The 13321-nt window shown below is 42.4% G+C and overlaps 1 long non-coding RNA gene across 1 annotated transcript in view; it reads right to left on the minus strand.

Moving 5' to 3' along the window:
• Positions 1–1805: 1805 nt before the first annotated feature.
• Positions 1806–13321, minus strand: part of LOC126162548 (uncharacterized) — a 584509-nt gene continuing 572993 nt past the window's right edge. Inside the window, exon 3 of the long non-coding RNA XR_007535088.1 lies at positions 1806–4203. This is a non-coding gene — a long non-coding RNA (uncharacterized LOC126162548). The remainder of the gene's footprint in view (positions 4204–13321) is intronic.

The following is a 13321-nucleotide window of genomic DNA, read 5'->3' on the forward strand; positions in this document are numbered from 1 at the left end:
AGTCAGGTTAAACTGGCGTGAAAAAAATGATATAATCAAAAACCGGGTGTTTCAGTGATAACCGCCATTCCTAGTATGAGGGTGAGCATTATCCTTAATGAAGGATGGTACAAGGTTACTGACTGATCAGAGGTAACGCATGAAGATGCAGGTTGTGTGTGACATGTGCTGTGCCGTCAGGGTTACCTGAAACACTTCCAGAGGCGATTGAAATCACACCCAATGGCTCTTCACACAATGGCGCCAGGGAAAACACCAGTCTGATCCTCCTCCATCATGGGAAGAATGCGGCCTGTCCACTTCTCTCGGCGATGGTCGTCAGAGGTCGTGCAGCACTTCCATCGCTGAAAATGATGCGACACTGGTCGTCAGCAGTCTCACGTACGGCACGGTCCCACCGGTAGCCGTTTATGTTGTGGTCCTAATGGCAGCTTATACACGGGAGGTGATTCACTAGCCCAGCTTCTGGCAGTCTCTAGCCAGTGGCCAGTGTTGTGGTATGACACGTGGTATTATAAAGCGTTCATTACTTGCGCCTGCTGGCAGGTGCACGTGTGAAGGGGTTACGATGTGCTTGATGCACAATAGGGCAGTTCTCCCTCGGTGTTGTTAGGCTTGGTCGATCAGAACTTTGGGAATGGGAGAAGAACCGTACGTGTCATGCAGCACGTTGGCCACTGTCACATCAAAGCTCCCTGGATGCCGGGATGTAGCACAACTCTACGTATCAGGGACATGCAAATCCACAATGATGCCCATTCAAACCTTGTCATGCGCTAGCAGCGCTGTCTCCCTAACCGTCTAACACATTGCACACCCATTCTACACCTTCTCAGACTTAACAAGGTCGTATGGTGAGAACACTATTGCAGTTCTGACCGCTGATGATATGCATGTGTAAGGATTTTGATCCAAAACTAACCTTCCCTTACAGGTGCTTTACTTTTTTGTCATTGTGTGTAGTTTGTATCATGAATATATCCTCCCCGTTCTACAAGAATAGGTTCCAGGCTAACGTTGGAAAAAGACCTAGCGATCTTCTGTGGTTGTTTGCAAAATTCAATATTGTGAATGAAGACGCTGTATTGCTGAATGTTCTACACTATTGACTGTGATACATGCCCCGTTTCGGCTTGGCGCTTTCAGGTAATGTGTAGAAGATTAATGGTGTCTTCTTACCTTCCTACAAAATAGAGTCCCTGTTAAGTTCATCTAAGAAAACGGTCATTTAAACTGTTTAAGCACATAATTATCTATCTTTCACTTTATGACTGCATATTATAGGTACTTATTATGCATGAAGAGTTGTAGAGGAATTCCTACTCTTTTATATTCTTGTTGTTTATTGATATTTTTACCATTCGTATTTCAACTTTTTAAGTGATATGACAAAAGTGTTTGGTTCTCTAATCGTTTCTGTTCGTTGCGTACAGGCAGGCTGCATAAGAAGTTGACAGCGGGCCGTAATACTACAAGACATTCACAAAAGTATCTTTTCTTCTCTTGCAGAAATTCTTATGTCAACCTGCAACATTAAATCTCTCGTGTAATTAAACAATTTGAATGTCCAATATGAACAGGCACTGATATCTTCAGTTTTGTATCTCATTAAGATTAAAATCAAGCGAATCAAGACATGTTAAAATTGCCATTGAAGCCACTGAAGCTAGGTGTGCTGGCTGGCACACGTTCTGAGCAACACCAAATGACGCTGTACGATTTTTCAAGACAGTTTATGATTTGTCATGACGAAATACCAAAAGGGAAAGTATTTATCTTCAAGGAATGGAGTGGGCAATTGTTACAGTCACAAGAAATGACAACTTTATTTACATGTACAAATTCACGACAAGATGGTTACACAATATGAATACAGAAATAATATAATAAATAAATAACCAACTACGTAATGAAAATACATTCACAATATTTTAAGTATGTAATGAGGCAGTAGGGAATTCTATTTCTTACAACAATGAAAACAACAAATGATAGTGGACATTTAATGTATACTCCATAATAGCTTCTCTGAGACGAGGAGATACTGCATGTGATGTTGTTACACCTGTGGGAGATTTTCTTCTGCGTATAATTTTATGATTAATACGAGAGACGTTTGAAACAAATAAGAGTTGAAAAGTTCAATAAGCACTCATAGTGTGGGAGATTATAGATTAGTTAGAAGAACTACAGTGAGCGAAGTGAACAATTCTTTGAGAACACTTTTGCTAACTAGGACCAAACACTATCTAGCATTGTTAATGACGGTATAGAAGTCGAATCAGTCCGTGGTCTGCGTTGTAACTAGATCTGAGTAGTTAAATTCACTAGTTCCCTCTGCCTATAGTCAAATGAAAAAGCGAGTACGTCGTTTCTGCAATCAAAAACTGTAATAAACATTAACAACTAAGAAAACATTAAATATTCGATTTCTGAATGCTTACGCAAGAAATTCTAAGTACCTGAGCAATGGAATTACTGAGATCTACGCCCACAGACTGCCGTGCATGACAATTGCCACGACTGAAAAACATTGCTTCTTAACAACAATGTCAATGTTATGACTTCTGCTCACTGGCCTTTCCATTCAGAGAATTTCGGTATACAAAATATCGTCTTCTTAATACGAAAATTCCAAATTTAGGCCATTTCAAGGTGATAACGAGTTGATTACGAATTCCGAATACTGTCAAGGACATTTTTAGAACTTTCAGGCAGCAACATCTGTTATTCTTTTCATGCAGGCTCACCGTTCAAATATAAATTATTCTTACATTAATAAATAGTAAATACACGTGCGAAACTTTAACGACTGGAAAATCTTCGATATCACTAAACGCACAAAGTGTGACGTGGATTGGTGACTCTGTTTTGGTTTTTATTATAAGTACATTTACAACGCTATTTTAATTTCTTAAAATTGAAGTACAAATTTAATTATCTGGAGTTAAGTGACGTTATTTAAGTGCAAACACTCTCATGCTCTGGGAATCTGATATCTCAAATGATGAAAATACAACAAACATTTACAAATGCAACAGAATGCTAAAGTTCAATCTCGTAAGGGCTTAAAAGTAATCGCATTGCAAAGCTATACCAAGAATTTTATCAAAAAGAGGTTCCCACAATTTAGCCGAGTCTACTGCTGTGTTCCCACATCTGCTGACGTTCAGTAGGAGACATCCTACAAAATCTACGTGTTTGTTCGCGCTATGGGGTTTGAAATCGCCTTAGGCGACAATTTCACAGTAAGGCAACCGTATCTTTAGTGTTATTTGGATAATTTCCATCATCTTTACGATTAGATCGAGACTGGTTAGGACTGGCTGTAAAATATAATTATCGACGAGAGCCAGCAGTTGCTAACTTCGTCACACATCCGGTTTGGCAATTCAGTTCTAATTGGAATCAGTTCTTAAAGGTACAGTACTAAGTGTGAAACTCTACAGTGAACGCGGTATAACCACGAATAACTACGCTCAAGTGATCTGGTATATAAAGTTTAAGTACTAAGATCAAACAGCATGCTTACATGTAAAAGTGCTGGAAACTTTGATTAAACGAGAACTGTGCATCCCTCGCTTGCCATGAGAATAGGTCGCGCTGATTTCTGTGATAAGATGATTCGATCGTAGGTGAAATGGACGAAACTAAAATATCTGAAGCAATACCGCTTTCTTCCGAAGCGGGTCTTACACTAGACGCTTTTGAATAATTTAAGAATGATCGTTATGATTGTATGTTGGTGGCTAGATCCACGCAGTAATAGTAAATTTCTCGTATCTATTAACCCCCTTAAATTCAACGGAATAGATTGTTTTAACTAGCAGGTATCCATTCTTCCCTTTTCCTCTAAGCAGTCCGCCTTTGTTGCTCACTCCATTTCGAGGACCGTCTCGTGAAATGTGAACACATTTTTGACTTGTTTGCGAGGACAACGACACGCCCGAGGAAGTCGCCGGAGATGGGAGGCGGTAGCAGGCTGCCGAAGCCGGAGACGGAGGGTGTGGTCGTGGTCGTGGTCGGGGGCGGAGGCTGGGGGCGGCGGGTGGGAGGCGGCTGTCGTCGTGGTCCCAGGGCTCGCGGCAGGGCGCGCCCTACATGATGACGCACTTGCCCTTCTCGGCCCACGGGTTGTTCTTCTTGTCCGGCGCGTGGATCAGGGGGTCACTCTTCTCGTTCTCCTCCACGTACTCGCGCATCCTGCAACACAACAACACACGCCGTTGTCAGTAACGTGTTTAGAACATGCCTTTATTACAGAGCGGTGCAGGTTGTTAGCGGTTCAAATATGACAGGTAGTCAAATGAAAAAGAAACAGATGGTAACGTGTAGGTAAACTAGTTATTATTTCAAAAGTAATCGCCATTACTATAATCCATTTGAGGCAATTTGAACCATAAAGGCCCAAAGCACAGACAAAATTTTTTGAGAAAAATAGGTGTTTGTGGAAGTGAAATTTATAGCCATAGTCTCATAGGCCTGACTCTTTTTTTACACAAGTCTCAGCATCCTACGTTTGCTATAAAAGAACAAAGTGCCCAATAATATTATGAAACCTTAAGTAATATTTAGGATTATTATTATTACTATGTAATTATTAATGTTAATCCACAAAATTTTCATATATTGGATAGTGGCAGTAGTGTAGATTTGGCTATTGTGTAATTTGTAATTAATTTGAAACTAGAACCAGAACGTAAAGAATAGCTGCTACATGTACACCCGCTCCCCCCTCCCCCCCGCACACACACACACACACACACACACACACACACACAATTATGACCTATCCCAGTACTTCATGCTCCTCCGTATCATCGTTTTCATCAAGCACATTCTCTGACTTGAGGTTCAAGTAAACCTGTCTGTTCACTTCAGGCGTGTAGTAGTAGTTGTTTTGTTGAATCGTGTTTCAAGCTTGATCTAGTAGTTTTGTTAAGCCTTTGTGTTTCATGGTTAATTTTTCCCTTCCACCTATGTATATGGGGCATTATATTTTACAAGGCATCCACAAACAGTGGCTTTAAGAAAATGATTGCCTCCCACGACTCCACTGAGGACATGTTACTTTAAACAACAGTTCATAGCAACCTGTTGAAAACATAATTGTAAAATTTCTGAAATGTACATTGTTACCACGAACATCAGCTTTTGGTTTGGTAGTGAGGTCGGTGACAGTCTTAAGGATTCTGAAATCCTCGGCGTCCATTTTACGGACAGGAATGTGAAATCGTGGAACGTGAGGGCGCCAGTGTAGCCAGTGAGCATTCCTTCAGTAATGAAAAATTGCGCTTTGGACCCATATTGAAGTCAGCATCAGAGAAAGAGTAGAGACAGCTTTTTGCAAATGTTCAAATATACGGTGTAGCGGTAAAGCACTGACAAAACTTGTTCGCTTTAAGATCGACAGATATCAGGAGCATGAATATATTCTACAATGTCAAAATCGACGACAGAGTGCTTTACGCCCCTACGATTCTCAGCGCCTCATTTATTGCACTGTGACAGAAGACTGTCAGTACCCTCGTGGAAAAATGTTTGCGGTTGCCTACTGAACCATGATTGCACCCAAGCGTACACCTCTTCGCCCGAAGCAAATCAACGACCGCAAATGTCGTTCTACGAGGCTCCAAAAATATGAAGATCGCACGGGGAAAGGTCGGACTGTATGGTGGATGCGTAAAGGTTACCCAGCGAAGCTTCTGCAATGTATCTAAACAGGAGGCACGCCAGCTAAGGGCCCGCTGCTCGCTGACTTTTTGGAACTCGGCGCTCCACTTTGCAGAAACTGAAGCGCACCATCAGAATGTTGACGGACGGCGTCATTCTGTTGCAGGATAATTCCGACCGCAGGCTGCCAAGGTTGAAAAAGTTTCGCTGGGAAGTCATTACACATCCTCCGTACAGTCCCGATCTCTTCCCAGGTGATTTCCATATATTTGGACCCCAGAAGAAAAACATTCGCGACGGTCCTGTGTCTTTGGACGAGGGCATGCGTACAATAATGGTTCCACAGGCAACCGCAAATATTTTTCCATGAAGGCATTGACCGTCTTGTCTCACAGTGGGATAAATGTATTAATAGTTATGGCGATTACTTACGAAATAATTAAGTATACTTATTTCTTCCCAACACCAACAACTGAGGAACATATTTGTAGAAAAAAAGAATCTTCTTCAGTTGCCGCTAATTTCTTAATTTGTTGCACGACCGGTTTCGAAGCCTAAAGCTTCATCTTCGCCACCAAACATAGGAACATAAATGTGTTGCGATCGGACCAGTCAGTCACAGAGTGTCACACCCACGTCAAACAAACGCATGGGAGCGTAGAATCAGCAACCACAACGCACGATACTGAAGGCACTTTTTCCCCATTTGTTTCGTTTTCATTTGACTGCCACTTATATCTACAGGATGGCCAATAAATTTGCGCACGTGGCTGTCTTATGGAAAATCCTACGGTTTGTGTCCAGAAAAGTAAAAATTCTGCATCTAAAATTGTCTCCGTAAGACATTCCCACAATCGACTCTAACTACCGTGAAACTTCCTGGCAGATTAAAACTGTATACCGGACCGAGACTCGAAATCGGGACCTTTGCTTTTCGCGGGCAAATGCTCTGCCATCTGAGCTACCCAAGCACGACTCGGGCCCCGTCCTCACAGCTTCACTTCTGCCAGTACTTCGTCTCCTACCTTCCAAACTCTACAGAAGCTCTCCTGCGAACCTTGCAAAAGTAGCACTCCTGAAAGAAAGGATATTGCAGAGACATGGCTTAGCCACAGTCTATGGGATGTTTCCAGAATGAGATTTTCACTCTGCAGCGGAGTGTGCGCTGATATGAAACTTCCTGGCAGATTAAAACTGTGTGCCGGACTGAGACTAGAACTCGGGACCTCTCTTTCAGGAGTGCTAGTTCTGCAAGGTTCGCAGGAGAGCTTCTGTAAAGTTTGGAAGGTAGGAGACGAGATACTGGCAGAAGTAAAGCTGTGAGGACGGGGCGTGAGTCGTGCTTAGGTAGCTCAGATGGTAGAGCACTTGCCCGCGAAAGGCAAAGGTCCCGAGTTCGAGTCTCGGTCTGGCACACAGTTAAAGCTGCGACGAAGTTTCATATCAGCGCAGAGTGAAAATCTCATTCTGGGCTCTAATTATTGTTTATTTTCTACTATTGCCAATTTTTCGCTATTGTGTAGTACCTCTGCACAAAGCCACCAAACAGTCCGCCTACCAACATAAGCCGGGCAAATATACAAGTGGTCACGTGTACAACTGGTTTAAAAACATTTTAAAAATTAGCAGTTAAGAGGAAAGCACTGCCCAGCACGAGTTAACTGTAGTAAAATAGCTGTCATAGCACCAGCAATTCTCAAACTAATAACATCAGCATCTGAGTTTCTGTCAAAATAGTCTGCTTTTAGAACGAGGTGAGGGAAAAGCTCCTTATAACATCTAAACATGACACAAAAAGACAAAAACTTATCTCCAGTAAATGTTCTGAACTCTGATTTCTCGTCCTTTATTGTGAAAATCAGGCAAACAGGACAGCAACATCAAATGGCTCTGAGCACTATGGGACTTAACATCTATGGTCATCAGTCCCCGAGAACTTAGAACTGCTTAAACCTAACTAACCTAAGGACAGCACACAACACACAGTCATCACGAGGCACAGCAACATCAGGGAGGGAGCACTAACTTAGTCCAGGCAAGGATTCATGATGACCTATGTCGTGTATTTGGAAGGCACTGTTCCGGTACTTGATGAAGTGAATTATAGAAGTCACAAAGCCTAACAGGACATGAATTTAAGCCGCGCTCCTTTCGAATACAATCGCAGTGTCTGGAGCGCTATGCTATCGAGCCTCGCTGCGATACGTAATATGTAGTTAAAAACCCTTAGCTTTTTTAGAAAGGTACTGCGCCGCTGTCTGTGTAAGACTCGCTAAGAAACATCTTGTAGTGTTACCACTGACAGAATCTCTTTTTCTCGCTGTATTTAGGCGGCGAATTTTTTTTTAATTTTTTTTTTTTTGTATGCCCATCACGGTATGACAGCGTACCGCTCATTTTCTGCTTGTCCTGCTTGTCATTGGTCACGCGTATACACACATGAAACAGCGTAAGTAAGAAAAAGCGACAAAATTAAAACGTATAGTGGTTATTATCATTAGTCATTTCTGTACATTTGACTAAAGCTAGTTATAATACGTTTGAACCTATTGATTCAATCATAAGTGAACTGCATAGTTTTTCTATGCAAGTGTCTCAGATTTGAGAAATCACTGGTTTAAAATTGGTGGATATCTCATGTTTGGAAGATTCTCGTGTATTTTCTTCCTATTGTCGTTTATGAGGAGAATCACGTTAGTTCCAGGTCAGCAAGAGTAATCATTTCAGGGGAGAGGTACTCTTCACAGATATTACGCCCAATAGCTAGCTGGCTGCCAAAAATGCTGAACAACTTAGAATAGAACTCTCGTGATTTTTGTATGAAGATGGACTGAATCTGCAGATCCAACACACATTACTTTGTGTTGACTTTGCCGAGAATGCTTTAAATCTTTGAAAATGTTGCCGCAACGGCAATGAATATCTGAGTATGTTCGCGTCTGCTGAGCGAAACTGATCAAATAACTCAATTGCTGCGCTACCTGTGGTGGCTTATCTGCACATTATTTTGTTTTATAAAAGAAATAATCTATAATACAACATAAAGACGTTGTTACTAAAATCTCGGAAGGTTCATGACCGATTTACTACGAATTTTTAGACATAATCTAATAAATGTTCGGACGGAATTCATCTACATATTTTTAATGTATATGGTATATTAAAATATAAGTACAACGTATATTGCGGAAGCATAATTAGCAAAAATTTTGAAAAAATTTTTACCGGTTTACTTCAAATTTTTACACGAAACTCCAATAAACATTCGATCGGACACGGGCTACATATTTTTTGACACATACGATTTAAAATATCCGTATAATAGCAAATGGGGAACGCTGTTAGCAAGAATCCCGAGAATTGTTAAGCGGTTTACTCCAGATTGTTACACGATACTCTAATAAACATTCGGATAGACATATGCTACATACAAAGGCGTAACGTTGTTAGCAAAAATCTCGGAAAGTTCTTGAGCGCTTTACTTGAAATTTTTACACTATGCTCCAATAAACAATTGGATGGAGATATTGGATGGACAGGTGCTATATATTTTTTAATATAGAGGTTGTTCGGAAATTCCCGTTAAGGAATTTTAGAGGGAAGTAAGTACATTTGCATATGGATTCATGTCCGGGAACATACCATTTCCGTTCTACGGCGGTTTCAGTTCACATGTGTAACGCATCCATGTCTGCTGAGGGAAAGGGAAATGTCTCAGAATTGCATACTTGATTTTCCTACAAAACATACTGAACCGGCTCTTGGAAAATGTGCCATTGAATGTCCATCAGGAACTGTGGTTTCAACATGATGTGCACCACCTCACTTCTGACGGGAGGTCCGGAGACATCTCAACAGATAACATGGCGAAAGACGGGTAGGCCGATGTGGATCAACCGCGTGGACGCCGCGATCGCCGGGTTTAGCTCCTATGGACAACTTCTTGTGGGTCGAGACAGAAGACAGAGGAAGGTCTGCTGGCCCGAGTTCTGGTCGCTGCAATAAAAACTGAAGAGAGACCAGGTGGGCTGGATAATGTGTACCAGAACATGCATCGTAAGTACAATGCCTGTAACAATGTTGGTGGTCGCCACTTCGAGCCGCTGTTGTAATGCATCAATACTGTTCTGAATGTACGATATGCTGAGTTCTTTTCTGTTTTGGAGTAATGTAAATACGTAATGTTAAAATGTTAATATAAACAAATGTGCTTAAGTGATAAATGGATGTTTCGTTGTGTTTCCTGTCGGATAGTTACCTAGTAATTGTATTGCTTCACGCCTAATTCAACTTCTCAAGCAAAAGTGGACGAGTTAAACGCGTGAACCTATTGTAGAACAGGAATTTTCGAATATCCTGTATAATATATATAAATAAATATTATCTCCATATACCAGAAGATTTCTGCTCGCCTCTATGTCCCAAAAAGTTTCGGAGCACATTTCCACTGGATGTGAAACGCAAACTAGTGCAGCTAACTGTTCTGCCGAACCTTCACTATTGTGTTGTAGGCCTAACTCAATATGGCACGACTAGCGAAAACACAAGTGGGTTAGAGCTAAACATGAATGCTTGTATAGTACGACGATACAACAGGGTCTCGGCGCACAGTGAAATTTCTGCACTATCAAATGCACAAAATGGATGAAATCTTAATTGTAACATATGGAGTAAAGATTTGTATGATAGGAACACATGGAAAGAACCCTTTATTTTCCTTTTGTTTGTTATCTCTTCTTCCTTGCTTTCTCTTTGAGTACTTGCCATTACGTGTCACAAGGGATTCTGCGGAGAGGTGTGTGTGTGTGTGTGTGTGTGTGTGTGTGTGTGTGTGTGTGCGTGCGAGAGACGCATTGCTGACGCACAGACACTACGCAGACGTTCCATATGATGGATGGGGAGCATTAAGCGAAGGGCTGCGACTGACTGATGGTCCCTAGCGGAACATCTGAGGGCTATCGAAACATATACACGGGGCAGCGACAGCGCTGACGTCGCGTATGAGCAGGCAGCTGAGCTTTTAGTAATTGCCGTAACATCGCAAACTGATACGCGCTTGGCCATAAAGAAAAAAAAAAACGCTTCTATGAAGTCGTCTCTCAGCTATAACAAGCTAATAGAGCTGATCATAATAAAGACCAAAAATTAGTGAACATTAGCTATAGTAAAGCCGTATCGGTTGCAGCCTTGATTCTGACCTGGACTTATACCTATCTCTCGGCAGTGTCCGACATAATTTTGTTTACAGTAAATATAATAGCGTCTGCTGATTTGTTTCTACACAAAACTCTCCCCGATATCCGAAAGAATAAAATCTACGTTATGTGTGTACTAGATTTTTAGCTATAGTATCTCGTTATTGTGTTATACATATTTGATAGAGAAACACGAGAAACTAGTAGACATTCACTACAATTTTTTAGTGTATCGAACAATCGTGAGTATAGTTGGGCTACAGGCCACGAGATAATTATCCTTCAGATATAATCGTAAAAACGGAGCACCTTTCAGTGCGAGCGTAGGTGTATTGTTGCATCCAAGCCTTGCTTCACCTGAGTGACCGAAACAAGTTGTTGACATTTCAGAGAAATGGTTCAAATGGCTTTAAGCACTAAGGGACTTAACATCTGAGGTCATCAGTCCCCTAGAACTTAGAACTATTTAAACCTAACTAACCTAAGGACATCACCCACATCCATGCCCAAGGCAGGATTCGAACCTGCGACCGTAGCGGTCGCGCGGTTCCAGACTGAAGCGCCTAGAAACGCTCGGCCAATGCGGCCGGCGGACATTTCAGAGAACCTGTCGCATGGCGTGGGCCGTAGGGCGTAAGTGTTGTCTTACCAATCGGATGACACTGCAAGTGATGCTACGATGCACCAATCAACCCAACTGAGATATCACTCTGTTGTTCGTATGTCTCATACAAACTGTGGAAGTCCTTGTAAAGCATGAAACCTGTTATCTATGATCTACGGTGTTTGCGAATCAGTGCAAAAGTGGGTCATATAATTCACGCCTTCAAACACTACAGCGACTGTCTGAGATTTAGGATGAGGTAGGACTTTAAGGAGAAGAAAGTGTATCGCTACAACTGTGTCTGTTTCCCAGGTTCATGGCGATAACACGGTATTCAGATGTGATTATTTCTTGTTTGACCAACAGTCATAAGCAAACCTTACTATTTGCGTAAAGAGTCATTCCGAAACAGTCATTACCGATTACAGACAAATCACTGTCGGCTGCACCATAGAGCATGCTACTGGATCTAAACGTATCCATACAAACCAGAAAACTGGATGTATGTATAGGCCTGTATGTGTATACGTGTATTCCAACATTTCCTCCTAAATCTCTGGACCGATTTCAGCCAAACTTGGTACACAGATCACTTACTTTCTGGAAAGAAATGCCTTTGGCGTAAGGATCTCCTTCCTATCAAAGGGGCGGGGGTGAACAAGCAGTGTAACCCACGATGAACTAATACCCATAGTTTAGACTTTCAGAATTTATTTAGTTATTAATTCATTTACACAAGTTCCGTAGGACCAAATTGAGGAGCAAATCTCCAAGGTCATGGAACGTGTCAGTACATGAAATTACAACATTAAAGTAATAACAGATAAAAATAAGAGGTTTATTAACCCGAAAAAAGTCAGTCCATAAGTTTAAGCAAATGCAATCATCAATACACCAAGTATCAGCTTAATTTTTCAAGGAACTCCTCGCTCCTCGACAGAATAGGAGTGACCCATGAGGAAAGTCTTCAGTTTAGATTTGAAAGAGCGTGGCTTACTGCTGAGATTTTTGAATTCGAGTGGTAGTTTATTGAAAATGGATGAAGCAGTAAACTGCACACCTTTCTGCACAAGAATTAAGAAAGTCCGATCCAAATGCAGGTTTGATTTCTGCCGAGTATTAACTGAGTTAATGCTGCTTATTCTTGAGAATAGGCTAATATTGTTAACTAGAAAGGACAGTAAGGAACATATACACTCCTGGAAATGGAAAAAAGAACACATTGACACCGGTGTGTCAGACCCACCATACTTGCTCCGGACACTGCGAGAGGGCTGTACAAGCAATGATCACACGCACGGCACAGCGGATACACCAGGAACCGCGGTGTTGGCCGTCGAATGGCGCTAGCTGCGCAGCATTTGTGCACCGCCGTCGTCAGTGTCAGCCAGTTTGCCGTGGCATACGGAGCTCCATCGCAGTCTTTTAACACTGGTAGCATGCCGCGACAGCGTGGACGTGAACCGTATGTGCAGTTGACGGACTTTGAGCGAAGGCGTATAGTGAGCATGCGGGAGGCCGGGTGGACGTACCGCCGAATTGCTCAACACGTGGGGCGTGAGGTCTCCAGAGTACATCGATGTTGTCGCCAGTGGTCGGCGGAAGGTGCACGTGCCCGTCGACCTGGGACCGGACCGCAGCGACGCACGGATGCACGCCAAGACCGTAGGATCCTACGCAGTGCTGTAGGGGACCGCACCGCCACTTCCCAGCAAATTAGGGACACTGTTGCTCCTGGGGTATCGGCGAGGACCATTCGCAACCGTCTCCATGAAGCTGGGCTACGGTCCCGCACACCGTTAGGCCGTCTTCCGCTCACGCCCCAACATCGTGCAGCCCGCCTCCAGTG

Source organism: Schistocerca cancellata, chromosome 2 (genome assembly GCF_023864275.1).
Source record: "Schistocerca cancellata isolate TAMUIC-IGC-003103 chromosome 2, iqSchCanc2.1, whole genome shotgun sequence".
Lineage (NCBI taxonomy): Eukaryota > Metazoa > Arthropoda > Insecta > Orthoptera > Acrididae > Schistocerca > Schistocerca cancellata.